General features: G+C 39.4%; 1 protein-coding gene across 7 annotated transcripts in view; it reads right to left on the bottom strand.

Moving 5' to 3' along the window:
* Positions 1 to 25,306, bottom strand: part of NCOA2 (nuclear receptor coactivator 2) — a 256,975-nt gene that overhangs the window by 211,707 nt on the left and 19,962 nt on the right. The gene's annotated exons all lie outside the window — the stretch shown is intronic.

The raw sequence follows: 25,306 nt of genomic DNA, 5'->3' as shown, positions 1-25,306 counted from the left end.
GCATATAATAATTAAAGGTGTCTGGCCCAGATGTCAGTCTTTGCATGTTTGTTTTGTCAGCTATCAAACCATGTTAGTATGTGATGGCAATGGGCATGTTGACAGCAACAGCTCTAGCATTTTAAAAGAAATCTCAAACTGCATCCAGTTATCAGGAAAAAATGTGCATTGTTCCTAAACTAGTAAAGTTGGTGATTTGTGTAAAAAAATAATGCCCAACACCAAGACTCCAGCCCTGCAAGCAAATCTATGCCGAGGGACTTCTGCACCCAATTGTAGAGCTCTTTGCAGAATCAAGTTCTACATTATTATTTCTGTACATAAACCTTTCAAAACAAGTTAGTTGGCATTCTGAACAACCGTGATATGATAGGTCTTCTTATGTTTTTCTTTATATTTAGAAGTGCATCTCCCAATAAACAATACGGTTAAGGTTAAGAAGTGCCTTCCATTCTATTCCTGTCTTTAGGAGGAATTTTCCAGTTGGGGAAAAAATTCTCCTAAAAAATTCCATGCTTAGTCTCAGCCCAAAGATGAATTATTTTGGGGCATTTGACTAAAATCAATTATGCCAATTTTAAGTTATGAAAATGTGAAATTATTTTTTCCTACTGTAAAACATGTATCCCAACCGGAATTTGTACCTGTGTATCTTGCGGCAAAAGCTAGAAAGTTTAGAAACCTCAGATTTGGCATTCTAGAGACAAAGAACCAGGGAAGTTTGAAGAAAAAATGCAAGTATACGTGAAGTTATAAAAGTTTTAACTTTACATTAATGTAAGCTTTTGCATTTAATGAATTTCAGCTCAATAATTACTGAGCATTGAGCACCAATCAACAAAAAAGAAAATAGAGTGAGATCTGCTACATACTCCAAGATTTTACACAACATTATAGTAATGAACTCCTGGAAACTAAAGGAGCAGTAGTAATAAGCATTAGTCATAAAGACTGCAACCTGGTTTCCCGTTAAATATATAATCATACTGCAACAAAAACTCATTACTTTAAAATATGTGTTCCTTAAAAAATACAACTATATTTTCCTTTGCTGTAGTCAGGAAGCTAATTTGTGCTTGGGTTTATTCATGTAGCAGGAACACTTTACTGTTTTATTTTTAATGTTGAAGAGAGTGAAAGAAGAGTGTTTAGTACAGGATAAGTTGATTTCTGTCCGTTTTTGTTTCTTTACAAAACAACCCTCTGATCTCAGCTCTGGGGAGTCAAAACAGCAAAATTATTGTGATTCCGGGCCTAATTTATGCTGATTATGTGGTAGTGGAGGGAGCAGAAGAACCAAGGAAAGAAGGGTGCTAGCAGAGATCTGAAGGATATGGAGGACTTTTGATGATTTCATACCAGATTTGATAGCTTTATTGTGAGTTCCCTCAGGAAGTCTTATAAAAAAAAAAAAGTTTTACACCAGCACAGTGGGTTTATTAGAAGAATAACTAGTTATTAAAAAAAATAATAAAAATTAAGCTGTAAGTTTCATTTTTCAAAATACATTGAAGCAAAGTCTTCGACCATCTGAATCCTGGATTTTTTTCAGAATTAAAAGACAAAACTAGGTTAAACTTGACTTCTAAATGTGATGGACAGTCCCAGGCTAAGAGGGCATTCAGCACTGAAAACAATGAAGCATTTCATTTTTAGGTTTCCCTGAAGCAATGCTAGTCAGCCCCTCTTTGCACTGCTGTGAAGCCCAGAGTACATCAGTCTGCAGTATCACAGCTACCAAGAAATCCCTTTTGGAGTATAAAACGGGGCACTAAGGGCTCAAGTAAATGGTACTTGTCTATCATACCATATTTAGTGTTCACAGGGCTTTTTTATTTGATATCATGTAAATATAAAGTAACTTTTAAATGAGAGGCTTGATACACCTCTGTTTTCACTCATCTGAATTGAAGTTAAACTATTATCTGATCTTCTTCTGATGGGCTTATGTCTACAATAACTCCCAATGAAGGGTATATATCCATCCCATTCCTTTCAGTGAGCTTTTTTTTTTTTAAATCAGAAAAATTATAAGAATGAAGCTTCCCACATGACCAGTAGCTCAGTGAAATATCTCCCCCATCTCAAATGTTTTCTCCATAATACCAAATACCGACAAGTTGCTTGGTCATATCAATTATTTGAGGCTGAAACAGATCAAACGCAGCATCGCATAACCTTTGTGATAAAAATGGGGGAGAGGCATAGGCCTCAGACCGAAACCCTTGGATGTACCCACATGTTTATTTCCCTACATCTTCCCTTGGAAGTCAAAGAGCATTGCCAAGAAATAATGAATATGACATATACTAACAAACAAAAATACAACCTGACAAAGTAATTACTTCGCTTAAGTAGAATTTTAGTTCCCTTTATTATCTGAATGTTCAGACTATCTTGATGCTCGTCTGTGCAATATACAAAACACAGGGACATAAAATACTAAGGCGCCAATGGTAAATTATTCCTGACTAGGGACCCTCTGAATGAAAATTTAAAATATGTAGTGTTGAATTAATGCTGTGCAGTTATACAGCACCCATCAACAGATCTAAAAGCACAGCACAAATATTAATTCCTTAAACTTCACAATGCTCCTGCAAGCATCATCATCCCCACTTCACTGGAAAAGTGACACAAAGACTTAACCACCCCTATGCTCCATCACCTCTGCCTTCTTGATTAACAACTTTGTTCCCTCAAACTAGAACTATATTAACATATTAAGATAAACAAAAACCATGAATAACTAAACAGGATGCATATAAAAACATCTCACTCACTCTTGCAACCTCTTCTTTCCCCTATTCACCTCCTGAACAACCTTTGTTTGTCATCCTTTGTACCACTATATTTAACTTGGGCCCTGATTCTGCAAGGAGAAATTTGAGGGCAAACTTCTGCACCTACGCAGTTCTTGCAGGACTGCAACCTTAAAATGTAAGCTCCTTGAAGCAGGGATCTGGTATTTTTGCTTTTTAATTATCTGTAAAGTTCATTATACCACCTACAGCACTACAGAAGAATTAGTATTGCCCAACAGAAAATTTTAGGCAGAACTGGGAATAGAACTCAGCTGTCCAGACCCGCAGCTCTCCAGTGGTTCTCAACCTTTTTGGGCTCATGATCCATTTGTAAATGTTTATGGCCTGTCACAACCTAATAATAGTCTGGGGCAGAACGGTAACTAGACATTTTAGCACCTAGGGCAAGCAAGCATATTTGCACCCCCTATTGGAGGCGATGGGGAGGTGGGGCATGCACTGTCACACCCCCCTCCACCCCCCCGTTTTTTGGTTGTGCCCCCCAACCCAGACACCTGAGTGGCCAGCTGAGGTAAGTCAGGGGGTAGAGGCGGCGCTCCCTCCCCAAGCCCTGCCACGCATCACCAACCCCAACGAGCTGTCCCAGTGGCTTTGCGCCCTGGGTGGCTGCCCTGCTCACCCTGCCCTGGTTACAGCCCTGCCCTGTGGTGGTTTTGGTTGGATCCTACTCTCCGAGGGAGCTGGGACATGCCCAGCAGTCACCCCACAGTAGCAGCTCCTGTACTGCAGGGCTGGCTGGGCTTGGCTCTCTGCTTTGGACCAATCGTGTGCAAGCAGAGTTGTAACCTGGCTCATGGCGCTGCAGTGCCACTCACTCAAATTAGGCTACCCGGACTCCCGTCATCATGACAACTGGGCCAAACCTGCATGGTGCTGAGACCTCAGAGGTTGCAGTGCCTAAAGCAGGGAGGCGAGCCCAGCCAGCCCCAAAAGACAGGAGCCAGAGGAGCTGCCATGCGACCCTCTGAAACATTCTGGCGACCCAATTTTGGATCCCAACCCACAGGTTGAGAAATTCTGTATTAGACAATGCTTGTACTGTGACTGGAGCTAATTTGGCATGACCTTTGTCTCTAATCTTACCCCATTATACTTTGCCAAGTTTCAGTCCCAGATATGTCTGAAAAAATACATCAGTGCTGGTACTCGGACGAACACTGCTGAAGTGGCAGAGATATTTCAGCAAGCTACCACTCGTGTTGAAAGGCTACATTTTTATGATGGTTCTGTGATAAATGCCCATTAAAATTAATTAGACAGAATACAATTGTCATAAATATAAAGGGAAGGGTAAACCCCTTTGAAATCCTTCCTGGCCAGGGGAAAGCTCCTCTCACCTGTAAAGGGTTAAGAAGCTAAAGGTAACCTCGCTGGCACCTGACCAAAATGACCAATGAGGAGACAAGATACTTTCAAAAGCTGGGAGGAGGGAGAGAAACAAAGGGTCTGTGTGTCTGTCTATATGCTGGTCTTTGTCGGGGATAGACCAGGAATGGAGTCTTAGAACTTTTAGTAAGTAATCTAGCTAGGTATGTGTTAGATTATGATTTCTTTAAATGGCTGAGAAAAGAATTGTGCTGAATAGAATAACTATTTCTGTCTGTGTATCTTTTTTGTAACTTAAGGTTTTGCCTAGAGGGGTTCTCTATGTTTTTGAAGCTAATTACTCTGTAAGATATCTACCATCCTGATTTTACAGGGGGGATTTCTTCATTTCTATTTACTTCTATTTTTATTAAAAGTCTTCTTGTAAGAAACTGAATGCTTTTTCATTGTTCTTAGATCCAAGGGTTTGGGTCTGTGGTCACCTATGCAAATTGGTGAGGCTTTTTATCCAACATTTCCCAGGAAAGGAGGGGTGCAAGTGTTGGGAGGATTGTTCATTGTTCTTAAGATCCAAGGGTCTGGGTCTGTAGTCACCTAGGCAAATTGGTGAGGCTTTTTACCAAACCTTGTCCAGGAAGTGAGGTGCAGGGTTTTGGGAAGTATTTTGGGGGGAAGGATGCGTCCAAACAGCTCTTCCCAGTAACCAGTATTAGTTTGGTGGTGGTAGCGGCCAGTCCAAGGACAACGGGTGGAATATTTTGTACCTTGGGGAAGTTTTGACCTAAGCTGGTAAAGATAAGCTTAGGAGGTTTTTCATGCAGGTCCCCACATCTGTACCCTAGAGTTCAGAGTGAGGGAGGAACCTTGACAACAATATACGTCAGCATGAGTTATTGTCCACAGGTTGGCCAGTCTTTTTACATCAAGGTAGAGAACTGCATATTGGGTACAGAAGTCTTTGTCTGATAGCCACAATAAAGATGAGGGTGGTTGCCTAATGCATGTTAGGCTTGGTCCTCCATCTCCTGGCAGGTTGGCAATGTTGACCTCCAGCCCCACGCTGTAGCTTGAAAGGTATTAGCTAAATACACATGTAGTTAATAGAAAAAAAAATACATTTCCAAGATTTCCATAGAGCCCAAAAGAGCAGAAGATTGGATCAGAGATCAGAAACTGAATACAGCTTTGAAAAAAATCAACAGAAAATTATGATTTTGGAAAGTTCCAAATATTAATACAGGAAAATATTTCCAGTTTGACAACCAATGTAGTCATGGAATAAAACACTTCCATCTTCAGTAGCTGCTAAAATAAGCACTCTTTTACGGGCTTTGACAGGGAACAGAATTCATTTCCCCTTTACAGCTGCACTGTTTCAAAGTCAGTTAAACATCAATGTGACAGCCTTACTTTCTAGAGCTTAGGCATTTACTAGATTATTTTAGCAGGACCTGACCAGAAAGCAAAGATAATGGAAGCAGGCTGGGCAGAGGAAGAAAATCCAAGTGTATTTTTCTTGAATACCTTATGAAGCATTTATTTTAGCTGTTGCCACAGAGTAATTTGTCCTGTTCATTTGTAATGTTTCTAAATACCTGCCTGGCACAAACACAACTGCACTGAAAGTAGTAAGTTCAATGGATTTGAGCCCACTTACAGAAGCAATTTAATTGACAACCAGATTCTACCCTTTAATTACAATATGTCTCTAGAAATGAAGCTCAACTGATTCAAATTAAATAAAATAAACTGTATATATGGGGAAGTTACTCACCTTTCAGTAACTAAAGTTCTTCGAGATGTGTGTCCCTGTGGGTGCTCCACTCTAGGTGACGGTGCGTCCCGGCGCCATTGATCAGAGATCTTCGGTAGCAGTGCCTGATTGGGACGCACGCACTCAGTTGATATCTCCCGTCTCGTTGGAATCTTCCTGAGTGCGTGCGTCCCGCACCCTCCTCAATTCCTTCTCTACCGTGGAGCGATTATACTAATACTCCAAAGTAGAGGGGAGGAGGGCGGGGAGTGGAGCACCCACAGGGACACACATCTCAAAGAACTTCAGTTGCAGCAAGGTGAGTAACTTCCCTTTCTTCTTCTTTGAGTGCTGTCCCTGTGGGTGCTCTACTCTAGGTGAATGTGTAGCAGTTCCCACGATGGTCGGTGGGACTTTGGAGATGCGGCAGTGAGTACTGTAGAGAGTACCGTATGGCCTACCGTATGGTACTGTGGTGTCTGCCGTGGTATCTTGCGTGATAGCATAGTGCTTGGCAAACGTGTTCAGATGACCACGCAGCCGCTTTACAGATGTTAGCAATAGGTACATTATGTAGGAAGGCAACGGATGTCGACACAGCTCGAGTGGAATGAGTTCTAACGCCTTCGGGCGGTTGATGTCTTGACTGAGTGCCATCCTCTTGAAAAGTTCTTGAAATTGTTTAGTCATCCACGTTCTATGGTGGTGGAGGGAAGAGAACCCCATCTGGAGCTGATGGAGAGTCAGGGATCGATGAGTCAGGATATGGTCTGTAGCTCATGTTCTCAGGAGGGGGTTCAGGCACTCTTGAAGTGGATGGAGCTGGAGATCGAGGCACAGAAGGCGGTAATGGTTCGGTAGAAGAGGTCTGAGGGTGAGAGTGGTAGGAGGATGTGGCCAAGGGTACCACTGAGGCCAAGGTATAGGGTAGGAGAACCCAGGTGTCATCCACAGAGGGGTGAAGTAGGGAAACTGAGACTGGTGGTTGTGAGCCATGACCTGAGGTGGAAAAGGTTCCAGTGGAGGAGGAGAGGCAGGTGGGGAGAACTCCGCCTGCTGCTGTACATCAGGTTCGCTATCAGTAAAAGGCAGCCAGTTCAGGTGGGGAGAGCAGCTGTTCAAAAAAATGAGCCCTGTGTGTCCAGGAGCGGGGAGTTAGGCTCAGGTGGCACTGAGAGGTCACCTTGAGTGAGAACCTGTTGCTCCTGCACCCTGGGCTGCGCTGAGCCTGGACTGTGCTCTAGCGCATTGTCAACTGAAAGCCTCACTGGTGCCCTGGGGCATGTGGAGGAGCCCTGCAGGGGGTCCACTGCTGGTGCCGGGGCAGGCTCGGTGCCAATGTTCTTCCTGGCACAGGAGCAGAGCGTGCAGTCCGCACCGTGACTATTTTTAGCCCGCAGGGGGTCGGTGCCGACGTTCTTGTCGGCACTGGAGCCGAGCGCGCAGTCAGCACCACGGCTATTTTTAGCACTGAAGCACTTGGTGCCGCGGAAGCCTTCCCAGTACAGGAAGTCGGGTTACTGCCTCTGCGGGAGCCGTGGTGAGGCGCTGTGTCAGCCTGAGGCGCCTGCCTTCTGCGCTGTCAATACAGAGGGTAAGGATCTCTTTACTCTTGTTAAAGTCTCTCCTCAGAGACTGTTGGGCTTCTTGCCTCTGCTATAGAGAGGGTGAAGCCATGCTTCCAATTGACTCTGATCTGGCCGGGGAGCATGAGGGAGAGGGTTTAACTTTCCCCGTCTTCGAAGGCAGCTGCAGAGATTTTTCCATTAGTAACATTTTAAGCCGCAGGTCCCTGTCGTGATGAGCCCTGGTCTTGAGTCTTGCACAGTGAAGGCATTTTGCAGGGACGTGTGTTTCGCCAAGGCACTTCACACATCGTGAGTGCCCATCAGTCCTGGCATGGAGTCCTGACAGGAAGCACACTTGAATCCTGAAGCCCCTGGCATATTGAACTAGAAATGGCTGGGGAAAAGTGTCTCAGCGGGAGACGAGCCTGAGGCGAAAAGTTTTTTTGTTTCTGGTTTTATTTTTAAAACTAAGTAACTAAACTATGTAACTATTCTAAAGGAAGGGAAACAACTGGGATGTAACTAATAACTATTTCTATGTTCTTTGTTACTGTTTTCTACAGAAACCAGGGAAGAGAAGCAGCACTGCCCCGAGTCCCGTCTTCAGCAGAGGACGGTTGAGAAGGAACTGAGGAGCATGTGGGACGCACGCACTCAGGAAGATTCCAATGAGATGGGAGATACCAACTGAGTGCGTGTGTCCCAACCAGGCACTGCTACTGAAGATCTCCAATCAACAGTGCCAGGACGCACCATCACCTAGATTGGAGCACCCACAGGGACAGCACTTGAAGAAGAAGTATTACATATTAGATATTTATCTCTACTCCACTTGCTACTAGCCATTGCCTTCTGGTTAAAGGACAGGTCTAGGAGTCAGACAATCTGAGTTCTGGTCCCATCTCTGCAACAGACTTTCCTATGTAACCTTGTGCAAGTTGTTTAAAAGCAAGGATATTTCCCTACTTCATAGGGTTGTAATGAGGTTAATTAATATTTGTCAGACATTCATGTACTTCAGAGATAAGCACCACAAGAAATGCCACCAAATAAAAATATATCTAAATATTTTGGAGGAATCATAGGCCAAAACTAATGATGATGGTTTCTACAGGCTACTAACAACTATAAGATCCTGGAAAAAAAGACACTGAAAATGACTATAACTAAGGGTTCCCAAACTGTGATCCATGGATCATCTGCTGGTGTTCTGGGGAAAGCTATTGGTCACATGATGCTGACTCTCCTTATTTGCAAAATTGCATTAAAAAGAAAATTAAAAATATATCATGAACACTTTCCTATTACTATTTCCCCATGTAAGCAGTTGCTGTAGTTGTCACAGGGACATTATGAGAGCATGAAGAGGAGGAGGTAGGCCTATAAGACAACTTCTACTAAAATATGTCCACACTACTATCCAATCAGTGTTAGACTGACCCATTCCTCTTGTTATGTCTAACACTGCCTATAAAAACCATACTGAACTGTATTGTAGAACTTTCCATTTGTACTTCAGTATATACCTTATTGTTCCTATGCACACTATATCAGAGCTTGTAATTGCTAAATTGTTTCTGAAGAGGAAACTTGATATTCTATAAGTTAGCTATTTGTCTACTCATTCATTTAAATGTGTCTGTATAAATACAAGCCAAGAAACTATAGCCATAGTACTGACTAAGTTACTAAACACCTATGGCTTTAGAAATAGCAGCTAGCAAAACTAAAGTGCGTGTGTATGTGAACAGCCTGGGTAGATTAGAGTATTTAAGTGCTCATTTTTTCTGACCTGAAACCTCGCATTGAGCCAAGACAAAGAAAGCCTGGCGGTTTTATAGTCACATAATTTGGCACAACTATCAAGTCTTTATTCAGAACAACTCCAGGTCTCGGCCAACACTGAGAATGACCCACCTCTCACCTAAAAGGGACACATCAGGGATATGGATACGTTGGCATGAAGGACAGATCAATTATCAAGACAAAATTCATCTACCAAAAATAATGAAATCATTCTTCTTCACACTCCTGGAGTAGCTTTGATCCGAGGATTTCCAAGGTGTTTTACAATTGTAATGAAGTAAGCCCCATAACACCCCTGTGTAGTAGGTACTTATATAGTGAGCCCTACCAAATTCACGTCTGTGGAAAAAAACCGTTACAGATGCTAAAATCTGGTCTCCCCTGTGAAATCTGGCTATTGTAGATGGGGGGGCCACACTTGCCATAGGATTGCCACACTTGCTTCTGAGCAGTGTGCGGCTGCTGGCCAGGAGCTCAGCCCTGAAGGCACCGCCATCAGCCTGCAGTGGCGCAGAAGTGAGGGTGGCATGGTATCGCATTGCCACCCTTACTTCTGCGCCATCACCAGCAGCAGCTTGCTGCATCCAGGGGAGGTTCCTGGAGGTGGGAGCATAGAGCCCAGTGCATGGTAGGGGCCCTTTGGTGGGGTGCCCTCAGCCCTGCCCCTTCCCAGCTCCAGGCTCAGCACCCACAGGTTAAAGGGCTGGCTGGAGGGGGATGACTACAGAGCCCTGGGCAGTCACCCACCATAAGGCCACCCCTCCCTCCCGCCAAAAGTGACAACCCCCCCATACCATGCCACCCCTCACTTCTGTGCTGCTGCTGGTGGCAACACTGCCTTCAGAGCTGGGTTCCCAGCCAGCAGCTCCCGCTGTCCAGTTCTGAAGGCAGCACCACTGCCAACAGCAGCACAGAAGTAAGGATGGCAATACTGCAACCTCCCTACACTAGCCTTGCAATCCTTGACAATCCCCTTTAGGGCGGGTACCCCCAAGGTTTCAACACTGTGAAATTTTCAGATTTAAATATCTGAAACGGTGAACTTTACTATTTTAAAAATCCTACAACCATGCAATTGACCAAAATGGACCGTGAATTTGGTAGGGCCCTACTTATATAGTTAGGGTTTAGGTGGCATTCAGGGTTTTGGCTTGGATCTAAAAATCCCAGAACCTGACGACCTGAGAGATCACCTTTCTCCCCAGGCCACCCTACCGGAATTGAGGGCAGCACCTGAGCTTTCCTTTCTGAGAGGGGAAATAAGGTGGCGGCAGGTTAGGTATTCTGCACAAAGGCCTTTCATCTCTGGAACTCATTTCTACCCTTGATCCAAAATAGCCTTAATCGCTGCACTTTCAGGGCGTATATTTGGCAGGGCTCCTGCAGAGAGGTAAAGGCATGTAGAGTGGGATGGGGTACACCCTGCTGTGGTATTTACTGGCCAGAATGTTAAATTTTTTTTTAAAAAAAAATCTGCTACACTATTCCTACTCTGGCACCATTATTTTCGGTAAATAATGGTAGCCCCAGCAAGTGCAAGATATCTAGTTTGATGTTAAAAGCAGCCCAATTGTTCAGCCCCAGAAATACTTCAAATACAAGCTCATGAGCCTGCTTACTTCTGCTACAACTGACTAACCTTACTACAGCATCTACATTTCCCCAAAGCAGACAGAGGATTTCTTGTGAATGAATTGAAATAAATTTTAAAATTAGCATTTGATGAGAATATTGTAAAGAATGCTGTACATTTTGTTTTAAAAATCTTTGTTCAATAATGTTATTAAAATGCTTTCCCCCTCTCTAAGAAAGCATGGAAAAGTAAAAGTAAGATTTTTAAACTCTCCAAGAAATTGATGATTGTACTCTATTTCACCTACTTTCCCCTCACAAAAAAAAAAACAGAACAAAAAAAACCTCTGAGGTCAGGCCTCTAACTTTGATAGCTGTCACCAGTTACAAAAAACAAACCAAGCCCAACCCATCAAATATATATTTAATTAAAAAACTGAAGTATTTGGGCCTTATTTTTGTGTAGTAGTTTATACTTTTACATTTTTGTAAATTATTTTTGAAACAGCAGTAAGTTACAATAATTATATGGTAAATTAAAAACGGTAACCAAAGTTATTAAAAACTGAAATCTTAACTGAAATAAATGCATCTGATATGTGATAAAATGATCATGAAACTACTGCAGGATGAGCTATGCTCCTAGCAGCGCTGGAGCTCAGCCCACAACTCATTTCAAAACTTATGTTAAAAAAAACTTCTGATGTTTCTTAATATCTGCAATGCACAGCACACAGCTGGTCTCCACTCAATAATCCTAAAGAGATGCTAAGAGCAGTTAAAATGATTTATTCCATAAGATTTTCATTGTATTAATTTATACTTTATGACATCAGAAACCATAGATGTTCAAAAATGCAATTTTATTTGTAACAAAGATATACGTAGCCTGCTAAAACATGGACTAAGTATGTTATGTATCTTTTAAAGGCAATCTGCAATGGAACTGTCTCTCCCACCAAAAAAACTCCCCACTGGGTATTATGCACTGAATGTCCAACATAAACAGAATAAAAGGTAGAGTTCGTTAGGGGGGAAAAGTTAGATTTAAAGTTGCAAGCTCAAGATAATAATGGCTGAGTGCTCCTCTTACTTTGTTCATGTGGGATACTGAGCATTTTACATTTTCAGATTAACTTTAAAATGTTTATACAGGTTAAACACTACGTATATAAATATGCAGAATGCTTGGGGTTTCCTTCTTTAGTCAAAATGCAGAACTTATGTATGTTCCATAATCTTCATATCATACAATAATTTAGGAGTTTAAGGTATACCATTAACTTAAAATCTATTTTTCTAAAAAAATGAGTTAAAATTAATTGCAAGTACACCACCACCTGTCTGATCCTCCAGTCAATTTATGTGGTTTAATAATCATTTTCTTTTAAACAAAAAAAAAGTTTCCTTTGCTGAAGCCTGAAGGATACACACGAACAAGAGTAAGCTAAGGGCATGTCTACACTTATGTCCGAAGCGATCGATTCCGGGGGCGGTGGAGGGGGGTTGTCGATTTATCGCATCTTCACTAGACGCGATAAATCGACCTCTGAGCGCTCTCCTGTCGGCTCCAGTACTCCACCGGAGCGAGAAGCATAGGCAGAGTCAACGGGGGAGCATCAGCAGTCGACCTACCGCAGTGAAGACACCGCAGTAGATAGATCTAAGTATGTTGACTTCAGCTACGTTATTCACGTATTGCGTAACTTAGATCAATTGTCTCCCCCAGCGTAGACCAGGCCTCGCTTACTATACATGTACAAAGGAAGTAGTGAAATTGACCATACACAAAGTGAAAGCTAATACACAAAGTAAACAAAAACAACAACAAAATTAGTAGAATTTAGAAATTAAGGTGTTACTTGTATCAAATAGTAAAATTAAAAATAAAAACCCTTGGTGTGTTTTTTTTAAAGCTGAAAGTATCTCTTCAAAAACAAACTCTGTTTATGAAAATCCTTACTCACTAATCAAGTAACAGTCTCATTTTAAAATAACATTTCCTACATGGGACTTTACTAAGAGACTATATATGCAGGCTGGGAAGGATTAAATTTGTATTGGTAAATATCAATAAATATCAATTTCAGCATACACACAGCAACCAATGAAAAAATATTTCCATTGATGATAACTGATAATTTACATACAGGCAAATGCTACTTGAGAAAAATGTGACTTGAGAAATTTTTAGAGTTTGATTTAAAGATATTTACTTGGTATATTGTAACGTGTGACATTGACCATTTGTGTTAACAGCTATAAAGGATTAACTTTTTGAATCTCAACATCTACTGTCATTAAATAATTGTCTGACCTCTTCCCCTCCTGCATAAGTTCCCACAACTGTGGGTATTTAAGTCAACAAAAACTGAAAAACAATTCACCCATAATTTTGCACAACTGAAAATTTAAATTGATAAATATTGAAAAAAGCTTAAAAAACAAACATCATTATCCATCCTTTATTTAAAAAAAAAAATATCCAATTCTGCCAAGCCCGTACATATATATTACCTATAGTAACTTACAGATATCCCATTTTTCTTGAGCTGAGCAAGACTGCATTGTATTTTTCCCCCCACTCTAGAACTTCCAAGTGCATTTTGTTTCCTGACCTACAGGGCCCTAAAACAAATAAAATAATTCTACAGAGGATTCAGAGAGTTTAACCCAATACTAAAGTGCTAAAGTAGAATTTCAGAGAGTACTTCCAGAAAGACAATTTCACATTTAACAGGAGATGGAATTAAAAGTCTAAATCTACCTACTTGATGTTTTATCTAACAGTGTAAGCAAGCAAAATTACAGTTGACTCAAAACAATTTAGACTGATTCTCATTTAATAATTTGGCAGGAGCCCATTGATCACAGGTAAACTCCCTCCAAGACTTTTGAAAATTCCACTACTTCATGTCCTGCACACCTAATTGAAAATATGGCCTCTTATTTGACTAGTGTTTTCTGAAATGGAAAGTAAAAATGAGTAATTGTTCTGTGCACCTATATAAACCCAAACACCATAAAATCTGAGCAGTCCACAAACAGTAATGAATGTATCCTTACACCCAGCCATGTAAAAAATATAAGCCTCATTTTATAGATGGACAACTGAGGCATAGATGGTTGAAATGACTTGCCCAAGGTCACACAGGGAGTCTACAGCAAAACTGGGAGCTGATAACTGATCTCTTGACTTCCTAGTCAGTGCCTAAAGCACAAGGCCATCCTTTCTCCCTAGGGCTACATCCCTTCCCTAACTCCTTTGGATGTAATTATACATATAGGACAATTTTATGGGATTAAATGTGATTTCTACCACAAATTCAAATGTCATTTTAGAGTTAAACTCTCAAATTCTTAACTATTTCTCTATCTGGTTGGCTGCCACCTTACTGGAGTTGTTTGTTGATGATGGTGCACTCCTAGACACTAAAAAGGCCAACAGAACAAATTTTCATAGTTGGCTACCAACAAGTTTGCAAAAAGGTACTCAACTGGTCGTTGAGTATTCAGCACAGGAGTAGCTTGAGCTTGTGGCATCAGTAAAGAGCTACTGGAGCCCATCACTAGGTGTTATATATAAGATACAAAATTAGCAGATACTATGAATGAAGCAACATGAAAAAATAGTCAGTTGCTTATGTATGTCAGCTCATCTCAGATAAACAAAACTTAGTTTTGTGGAAAAATTATATGTGGTTTTATTTTGTTTGTTTGGGGTTTGTTTGTTTGGAAAAAAAAACAGAAATTTTCAATTATAAAAATTCAAAAAAGATTCTTAACTGACCCTATGTATATTATATGCTCACACAAAACCCTATGCTGCGCTATTTCACTCAGCTTCTACTTCCCCGCAAGATATTGTCACTATTACAAAACAACTAGGGCCATCGATTAAATCACAGTTAACTCACACAATTAACTCAAAAAAATTATCACGATTCATCGCAGTTTTAATCGCACTGTTCAGCAGTAGAATACCACGATTCATCGCAGTTTTAATCGCACTGTTCAGCAGTAGAATACCACGATTCATCGCAGTTTTAATCGCACTGTTCAGCAGTAGAATACCAAGTGAAATTTATAAAATGTTTTTGGATGTTTTTCTACATTTTCAAATATATTGATTTCAATTACAACACAGAATACAAAGTATATAGTGCTCACTTTATATTATTATTTTTGATTACTAATATTTGACCTCTAAAAAGGATAAACAAAAGAAATAGTATTTTTCAATTCACCTCATACAAATACTGTAGTGCAATCTCTGCATGAAAGTGCAACTTACGAATGTAGATTGTTTTGCTTTTGAGTGCATTTATGTAACAAAAAAAATGTAAAACTTTAGAGCCTAAAAGTCCACTCAGTCCTACTTTTTTATTCAGCCAATCACTAAGAGAAACAAGTTTGTTTACATTTATGGGACATAATGCTGCCTGCTTATTATTTACAATATCACCTGAAAGCGAGAACAGACGTTCACACTTTTGTAGCCGGCACTGCAAGATATTTAGGTGCCAGATATGCTAAACATTTGTATGCCCCTTCATGCTTCGGCCACCATTCCAGGGAACATGCTTCCATGCAAGCAGTGGCGGATGATGACCCAGCATGTGTTGTTTGTTTTAAGAACACTTTCACTGCAGATTTGACAAAACACAAAGAAGGTACCAGTGTGAGATTTCTAAAGATAGCTACGGCACTTGACCCAAGATTTAAGAATCTGAAGTGCCTTCCAAAATCTGAGAGAGACAAGGTGTCCACAGAAGTCTTAAAAGAGCAACACTCTGATGCGGAAACTACAGTACCCGAACTACCAAAGAAGAAAAAAAAAAAATCAACCTTCAGCTGGTGTCATCTGACTCAGATGATGAAAATGAACATGTGGCATTCCGCACTGCTTTGAACTGTTATCAAGCAGAACCCGTCACCAGCATGGACGCCTGTCCTCTGGAATGATGGCTGAAGCGTGAAGGAACATATGAATTTTTAGCGCATCTGGCATATACAAGGCTGGCTTCAACAGTGCCAAGCGAACACCTGTTCTCACTTTCAGGTGACATTATAAACAAGAAGTAGGCAACATTATAAACAAGAAGCAGGCAACATTATCTCCTGCATATGTAAACAAACTTGACTGGCTGAACAAGAAGTAGGACTGAGTGGACTTATAGGCTCTAAAGTTTTACATTGTTTTGTTTGTGAGTGCAGGTTTTTTTTCACATAATTCTGCACTTATAAATTCAACTTTCATGATAAAGAGATTGTATGACAGTACTTGCAATGGGGAATTGAAAAATACTATTTTTTTTTACAGTGCAAATATTTGTAATAAAAATGAATATAAACTGAGCACTGTACACTTTGTATTCTGTGTTGCAATTGAAATCAATATATTTGAAAATGTAGAAAACATCCAAAAATATGGAAATAAATGGTATTCTATTATTGTTTAGCAACGTGATTAATCACCATTAATTTTTTTAATTGCTTGACAGCCCTAAAAACAACAATTTTCCTTATTAACTGCTTCCTTGTCAGCAACAAGCAAAATCAATAAAAATACAGCAGAAATCTCTTCTGTAAATTCAACTAATGCAAATCAGAGAGTATTTTCAATTAGGAGTGCTACAGAACATCTCTTCTACACTGCTGATAGCAAGTTTACACTTTTTGGGGGGGAGGGTGGGGGGGGTGGAAGGTTCCTTTATTCCCCTTTTGAAATCCAATCCTGGTAAAAAGGTGGGGTTTTTTTCCTTTTCCTAAGCAAACTCTAAAAGAGTAGGTGATGATCCTCTTTCAATTACAGCAGCATAACTTCAGTGGAATTACTCTGTGTTTGCACAGCGTAACAGAACATAATATGGTTCATATGTCCAAATTATCACTCGATTTATAAACCTATTTTTTCACAAAATTAAAATAGTAAAAGTAGTATAAAGATCATGTCAACATCAGTAGAAGTGTATTAATTTTTCATTACATTTTAAAAGAACTTTTCAGCTTTTTTTTAAAAAAAGCATAACTGTATTCCTCACTTTGCTATGCACATAGTCGAAAGCTCACAATTTTTGCTTTTCCCCAGGTTTTCTGTGCTAGTGACACATCTAACTACATGTTACTCTGATCTTACTTACACAATTCTTTTAGGTCTTCGAGATGTTTGAATCAATCACTGTTTACACTGACTTGATCGAAGAGTGTCAAATGGAGAAGCCACTACGTAAAAACATCCACAATGCATTAATAACAATGGGAAATTCTTTTATATTAAAACACTTGTAGTCAAATGTATTCAATTTCTATTACTAGTTATGGACAATTTAAGTGGCTGATATGAAGAGTTCACAGCCATGGAGCAATTTGTTCAGACCCACCCACCACCTCTCTACTAATTTTTGTGTAGATACATATTTTGTCACAGAAACTTTGTGGAACGATGATAATCAATGGGACATGGTAATACCAGAGTACACAATATACAGGACTGAAAGAGTAGGTCATGCTGTGGGGGAGTGGCATTATATGTGAAAGAAAGCACAGAGTAAAATATAGTAAAAATCTTTGATTAATCAAACTGCCACTGATATGGATACGAATTCCATGCTTGAACAGTTAAGAGTATAGCTACAGGAATATACTACTGACCACCTGACCAGGATGGTGACAGAGACTGTGAAATGCTCAGGTAGATTAGAAAGGCTACAAAAATAGAAAACCCAATAATAATGGGGGATTTTAACTATCTCCAGATTGACTGAGAACATGTCACCTCAGGATGGGATGCAGAGATAAAATTTCTAGGTAACCATTAATGACTGCTTCTTGGAGCAGCTCCTGGAACCTATAAGGGGAGAAGAAATTCTTGCTTTAGTCCTAAGTAGTGCACAGGATCTGGTCCAAGAGGTGAATATAGCCAAACCGCTCAGTAATGACAATCATAATGTAATTAAATGTAACATCATTGTAGGAGGGGAAATACCAAAGAAACCCACTACAGTAATATTTAACTTAAAAAAATGGAACTACACAAAAATGAGGAAGCTAGTTAAATAGAAACTAAAAGGAATAGGAACAAGAGTGAAATGCCTGCAAGCTGCATGGAAACTATTTTAAAACACCATAATATATGCGCAAACTAAATGTATACCCCAAATAAAAAACAAAAACAAAAAAAAACAGTAAGAGGGCCAAAAAATGCCACCATAGCTAAACAACAAGAATAAAAGAGGCTGTTAGAGGAAAAAAGGCATAGTTTAAAAACCGGAAGTCAGGTCCTACTGAGGAAAATAGAAAGCATAAATTCTGGCAAGCGGAATGTAAAAGTGTGATTAGGCAGGCCAAAAGAGAATCTGAAGAGCAACTAGCAAAAGACAAAAACCAAAAACAATAAAATTTGTTTTTAGTATCTCAAAAGCAGGAAACCTGCCAAACAATCAGTGTGGCTATTGGATGGTCAAGATGCTAAAGGAGCACTTAAGGAAAACAATGTTGCTGTGGAGAGGCTAAATGAATTCTCTGCATCAATCTTCACTGCAGAGGATGTTAGGGAGATTCCCAAAGCTAAAGCATTCTTTTAAGGTGACAAATCTGATGAACTGTTGCTGATGGAAATGTCAGAGGAGGTTTTGGAACACACTGATGAATAAGAGTAATAAAATCACCGGGAGCAGATGGTATTCACCCAAGAATTCGGAAAGAACTCAAATATGAAATTGCAGAACTACTAATTGTGGTACATGATCTATCGCTTAAATCAGCCTCTGTACCAGATGACTGGAGAATAGGTAATGTAACACCAATTTTTTTAAATGGCCTCCAGAGGCAATCCTGGGGATTACAGGCCAGTAATCCTATTTTCAGTATGAGGCAAATTGGTTGAAACAATAGTAAAGAACAAAATTATCAGACATGTAGATGAACCCAATTTTCTGGGAAGCAGCAACACTGCTTTTACAAAGGGAAATCATGCCTGACCAATCTATTAGAATTCTTTGAAGGGGTCAATAAACGTGGACAAGGGTTATCCAGTGGCAAGGTCCCGCAATAAAGGCTCTTAAGCAAAGTAAGCAGTCATGGGATAAGAGGGAAGGTCCTCTCATAGATCAGTAACTGGTTAAAAAGACAGGAAACAAAGGGTGGGAATAAATGGTCAATTTTCACAGTGGAGAGAGGTAAATAGAATGATCCCTCTAGGATCTGTACTGGGACTGTTCAACATATTCATAAATGATCTGGGTAGAGATGTAAACAACGAGGTAGCAAAGTTTGCAGATGATACTAAATTACTCCAGATCATTAAGTCCAAAGTTGGACTGCGAAGAGTAGCACAGGGATCTCACAAAACTGGGTGATGGAGCAACAAAATGACAGAGGAAAACTGTTGTTGATAAATGCAAAATAATGCATATTGAAAAACATAGTCTCAACTATACGTACAAAATGATGGGGTCTAAATTAGCTGTTACCACTCAAAAAAGATCTTGGAATCATTGTGGCTAGTTCTCTGAAAACATCTGCTCAATGTGCAGGAGCAGTCAGGAAAGCTAACAGAACGACTGAATGTTAGAACCATTAGGAAGAAGATAGAGGAGACAGTAAATATCATAATGCCACTATAAATCCACGGTACCCCCACATCTTGAACGTAGTTCTGGTTGACCATCTCAAAAAAGATATATTAGAATTGGGAAAAGTTCAGAGAAGGGCAAGAAACATGGCTGGGGGTATGGAACAGCTTCCATACGAGAAGAAATTAAAAAGACTGAGACTGTTTATCTTAGAAAATAGACAACCGGGAGGTGGGGCAGGAGAGAATATGATGGAAGTCAATAAAATCATGAATGGTGTGAAGAAAGTGAATTGGGAATTGTTACTCCTTCACATAACAGAAGAACCAGGGGTCCTCCAATGAAATTAAACACACAGGAGGTTTTAAACAAAATATAAGGAAGTACTTCTTCACACAACACACATTCAACTTGTGGAACTTGTTTTCAGGGGTTGTTGTGAAGGCCAAAAGCGTAACTGGGTTCAAAAAAGAATTAGGTAAGTTCATGGAGAATACGTCCACCAATGGCCATTAACCAAAATAGTCAAGGGCACAACCCCATGCTCTGGGTGTCCCTAAATCTCTGACTGCCATATGCTGGGATTGAACAAAAAGGGATGGATCAATCAATAATTACCCTATTCTGTTCATTCCATTTGAAACATGTTACCAACCACTGTCAGACACAGGATACTGGGCTAGATGGACCATTGGTCTGATGGACTATTGGCTAGTCTTATGTTTTGAATGAAACTAATCAACAATGAAAAATAAAACTAAAAACATTCAGCTAGAGCCTAAATTCAAAGACTTCCCATTAAAAATATTTATGAAGAGTAACCGAACAAAAAGATAAACAGAAAATTTATTAACACTGTGTGAAATTTCACACCCATTGGTCACTTTTTTCTAGAGAAAAACAGTATTTATGCATTTCAAGCCCACTCAGAATTCAACCCTAACTACAGAGTTGTTACCAGGCACTTCCCTAATACGGTCCCTGCCCCACAGCACTTACCATTTCAATAGATAAAGAAAGATGGGAGAAAGGGAGTCATCCCCCTTTTACACGTGAGAAAACCTGTGGCAGATCAAGTAACTGAACTCAGATCTTATAAATCCAAGCCCAATGCTTTAGCCATTGGATCATCACTCCTCTCCTGGTTCAAAATTAAGGTGTGTCTACTGGAGCACTAAAATACCATTAGGAAGAGAACCACATTTTAGCCTGTTCTTGTTGGCAAGGTGCTCGTATGGTTATCCTCACCATTGGTGGTCAAGGATGAACTGATTTGCTGGCTAATGACCCTCCAAAACTGTTTTACATACTTCTAGACTGGTCATCACTGTAGCTTCTAAGCACAAAATAAAAGGCCAGATGTAGTACCTTACTGCAATAAAAGTACCAAACAATGACAGAGGGGCAGAATACGGCCCATAGTAATAAAACTAGTATAGTGCTGTCCAGAAAGTGACTTCAGAATGAATGCTTCTCCCCCCACCCAGGATACTGCAGGCTTTTTAAAGCAGATTTATAATATACATGTACTATCTACACTTTGTGTGTATGAATATCAGTATTTCTCACCTTTGTTTATGGTGGGAAGGCAACGGCATGATTTTGTAAAACAGTTTTAACACAGTTTGTCCAGTCCACAACAGCAGAGAAAGTTACTTCATATTATCTACTAGCCAGAACCATATTTAAAACAAATTTCAACACAGCTGTAGATAGAAAGGAAAGCTACCACTCAATCACCTCTTGTACAATTGTGTAACACTGCTTTAGCCAATCATTTAAATTATTTGAAAGGAGAGAAATAACTCAGGAATTTTACAAAAAAGTCAGAGCCAGTTTGCAGGTTTTCAATGGAACCATTATATTTTTAAAGTCCTTTTAGAGCTAAGTATCTTTATTTTTTTTAAATGAAAGATTAAAGGAATTTAATTTACATAGTAGAAGTATTTCCCTCCCTTCCTGCAGATATGATTCGTGGAACTCTATGCTATTTTGATAAAGAGTTTCAGGGGAGGGGAAGGATGGGAAGAAGATGAGCTAAACATTTGAAAAGGGGAACTTCTAAAAGTGTAAACTAAAATCTGGTATTTGAGCAACATGCCAGTCATAAATGGCTACAGACATACTACTCAAGCTTTAGAAAATACACTCGTATGATCAGCTTCCTTAAAATCCCAGAGGAATTATTTTGGTCAAGTACATGGGAACCTAGAAAAATGTTTAAATGATTAAGGTATAATTAACTTCTTTTTAAAGCCCTGGTCTACACTACGAATTTATATTAGTCTAATTACATCACTCAGGGATATGGAAAATCCACACCGCTGAGTGATGCAATTATACCAACTGAACTCCTGGTGTAGACAGCACTATGTTGACACAAGGAGCTTCTCCTGTCGATGTAGCTACTGCCTCTCAGGGAGGTACAGTACCTACAATGATGCAAGAAGCTCTACCTTCGGCACAGGTAGCATCTTCACTAACCACTGCAGCTCTGCAAGTGTGGACAAGCCCAAAGCGGATAAGACTTTAGTGATGATAGTTCATTTTGAAACTGGATACAGAAATAAACGTTGGCTTTATTAAAAAGAAGTTGTATAACTTTTCACAATAAATCTTTTCATATAAAAAATAATGAGGTTGCAATGGCACTTTGCCAGATATTAGCTTAATAAACTTGACATTCGCTTGGTACTTTAGCCAGTAAAGTTAGTTTTCTGTTTGAGTATCAGCTACTTTAATGCTCGGGCATTGTGGCATCATTACAAAAATAGAAATTCAACCACATTAACATACAGACATGTGTCTGTGGATCTTTAATTTACTGTACTGTAAAGCTGCCAGATAAACAGATCAGTAGAATTCAATTTTCAGAAAACCAAGGCAAAATCTACTGGCCTTGATCCAAGTTATCAGTGTCATTGTCAAGCCCTATATTTAATTAATACTATTTACTGTCAAGATCTGAGTTGGGTAGATCTTTCACCAGCCTCAATTTGGAGGCTAAGGGCAGGCAGTGAGGAATATTTGCCTGAGTAAATGCATGTCAACTTCCTTGATGATACAAGTGCTCAGCTGTCCTGTTCTTGACCCCTGTAGCATTCCCAGGCTCTAACACTGATGACACAGTGCAATCAATCTACATTTATTATATATATTATATATATATAGTGACAGGGTCGGGCCAGATGGCTGAAGGAGAGTAATAGAAGGCAGATATATTAGCCCCAGGCTAAGTAGGTCCCTTTTCCCTGAGTAAGGTAACAGGGAAGGTTCCAGAACAATCAGGAACCTTCTGGAGACAATTAAGACAGGCTGATTAGAATACCTGCAGCCAATCAAGAAGCTGCTAGAATCATTTAAGGCAGGCTAATCAGGGCACCTGGGTTTTAAAAAGGAGCTCACTTCAGTTTGTGGTATGTGTGTGAGGAGCTGGGAGCAAGAGGCACTAGGAGCTGAGAGTGAGAACGCGGACTGTTAGAGGACTGAGATGTACCAGCATTATCAGACTCCAGAAGGAAGGTCCTATGGTGAGGATAAAGAAGGTGTTGGGAGGATGCCATGGGGAAGTAGCCCAGGGAGTTGTAGCTGTCGCACAGCTGTTCCAGGAGGCACTCTAGACAGCTGCATTCCACAGGGCCCTGGGCTGGAACCCAGAGTAGAGGGTGGGCCCGGGTTCCCCCCAAATCCTCCCGGTCAGACACAGGAGTCGTCGACCTGAACTGTGGGTTCAGAAAAACGGCCAAGCTGAGGGCTGCCGTGAAGCTCCAAGGCGAGCAAATCCTCCAATAAGCGCAAGACCACCAAGGTAGAGCAGGAACGTGTGTGTGTGTGTGTGTGTGTGTGTTCCTCTGATGATGGCTCTTTCTTCTGCAAATGTGTATATACTGTGCTTTCTTCAATATAAAAAGGTTGTGAGCAAAATAAGCAATATAATAAAAAAAAACTTTATTCAAGGTCCATTATTCAGTCATAATTTTATTCACTTATTAAATATTGGTTAAGTTAGTTTCCAGTTATCCCCTTATTTCCAAAATATTTTTCATTTAATTCATTTTAAACTAAAAAGTTAAAAGTAACTAACTATCTTAATGTAGTTACTTAAGAAAAGAGGATCTCAAAACACAGGTGTTTATTTTATCACATATAATATTTCATGTTCCTCCAACACAATAAGCAGCTCAGTTGCACAGCATCTGCTCCCATGCAACACATCCACTGAATTTAAAGTGAGTTTTACATGTGTGAAGACTGTATACTCAGAACCAGAGACAGACTTGTATATTATTTAAACCTATAATTTATTTTTAAACAACCCTAACCCATTAACTTAATTTATATTTTTGCTATTCACTGTTTTTTAAAAAATAACTTTAATGCTTCAATAATTAATCTTCTTTGATTTTACAAGGATACCAAAGTGTTAAACTTATGGTATCACAATCATTTCCACATCACAAAAAAACAGAAAGGTCAATGCCCACTCCCAATGGCTGGAAATTGATCTATGGGATGAACCCGTCTAATCTTAACAGAAGATCACTGCTCAGAGTTTCAAATAAAGGTGAAAGACCTCGTGGTCACTGACAATATGCCCTGCAGAAAATTTCTTTCCTGACCCCAGATTAGGCAATCATATTAACCCTGTTTGCGTGAAAATAACTATAGCTAAACATCTAATTCAACCTTGATATACCACTGGTGTACAAGTAATTGTTTATTTTTCCTTGAATACTAGTAAACCAGATTTTTCTACTACCAAAAACAGAGAATTCTGATCATATTTGGAGAAAAACAAAACTTCTCACTTATTTTTAAAGTCAAAGAAGGGTCATGTGTTCTTCTACTGCCTAGTTTGAAATATTTTTTTTCACCCAAATCTCTGTACATATGTGCAGATCCTCATATAAGCCTCTTCAAACTTCTAATTAAAGCACCTCAAACTTCTTTGATCAATTAGTAGACTTTATTTTATTCCAATTTATTATACATCTTCTCCAGAATTTGTATATCCCTCTGGAAGTAAGGTGCTCATAAATGGTTGCAATACCAGGTATATAAATTATGCTACCATAGAGCTTTTTATTAACTGCAAAATACCACACATACTTTAAGGTTTTCACTTACTAATTGTTTTGATTTTTGAAATGAGGGAAAGCACTACTCAAAATGTTTAGGAAAATAGATGCATTACAGAATCTTCTCTTTCCCGTCTATAGCGAGACTGTGATCTGCATATTATAATTATGCACATCAAATTAATACGGAGCTTCCTAGAATATCACAGTTTAAGTTCTGCATTTTGTGTGCAATTTGTGGTACAATAGTTTAAATTAAGAAAGACAGGATCATGTATGTTTATACAATTAAACTGAATATCAGATTATTTCACAGAATGAGTCTGAATTAAGAATGATTTTTAATAAGACACAATAAATAGTAAAAAAAAAGCAAAAAAGAGGTAGCAGACAATGCCATTTAGTCTTTGTATATTTTAGTCTTTTCATTTATTGACAATAAAGAAAAAGTGGGGTTTTTTGTTTTTATTTTTTTAAGGAAAATTCTTTTGCTCTACAAAATTTGCTTAATATAACTGTAAAAGATGAAAAGATACCCAACACAGATATACATATTTTAGCCCGTAATTTTTCAACGTTTTGCAAACTGCTAAACACATTAAGAACCCTGTTACTTAGCATAACTACCTACCTGCATACTTAATATGTGCAAGTCTCAAAAATGCACATTTATAATTAGTCTTTAGTAAGTCATTCTACAACACATTAAAGGGAACATATTTTCTTGAGAATCCTGAAAGGGGTCTCACACAAAAAGAAAAATTATCTCTAGATTTTATATAGAATCTTTTAAATTATTATG

This window comes from Caretta caretta, chromosome 2, assembly GCF_965140235.1.
Source record: "Caretta caretta isolate rCarCar2 chromosome 2, rCarCar1.hap1, whole genome shotgun sequence".
NCBI classification, from domain to species: Eukaryota; Metazoa; Chordata; order Testudines; family Cheloniidae; genus Caretta; species Caretta caretta.
Note: the sequence above shows the minus strand (reverse complement) of the source record. Positions and strands in the feature narration are given on the sequence as shown.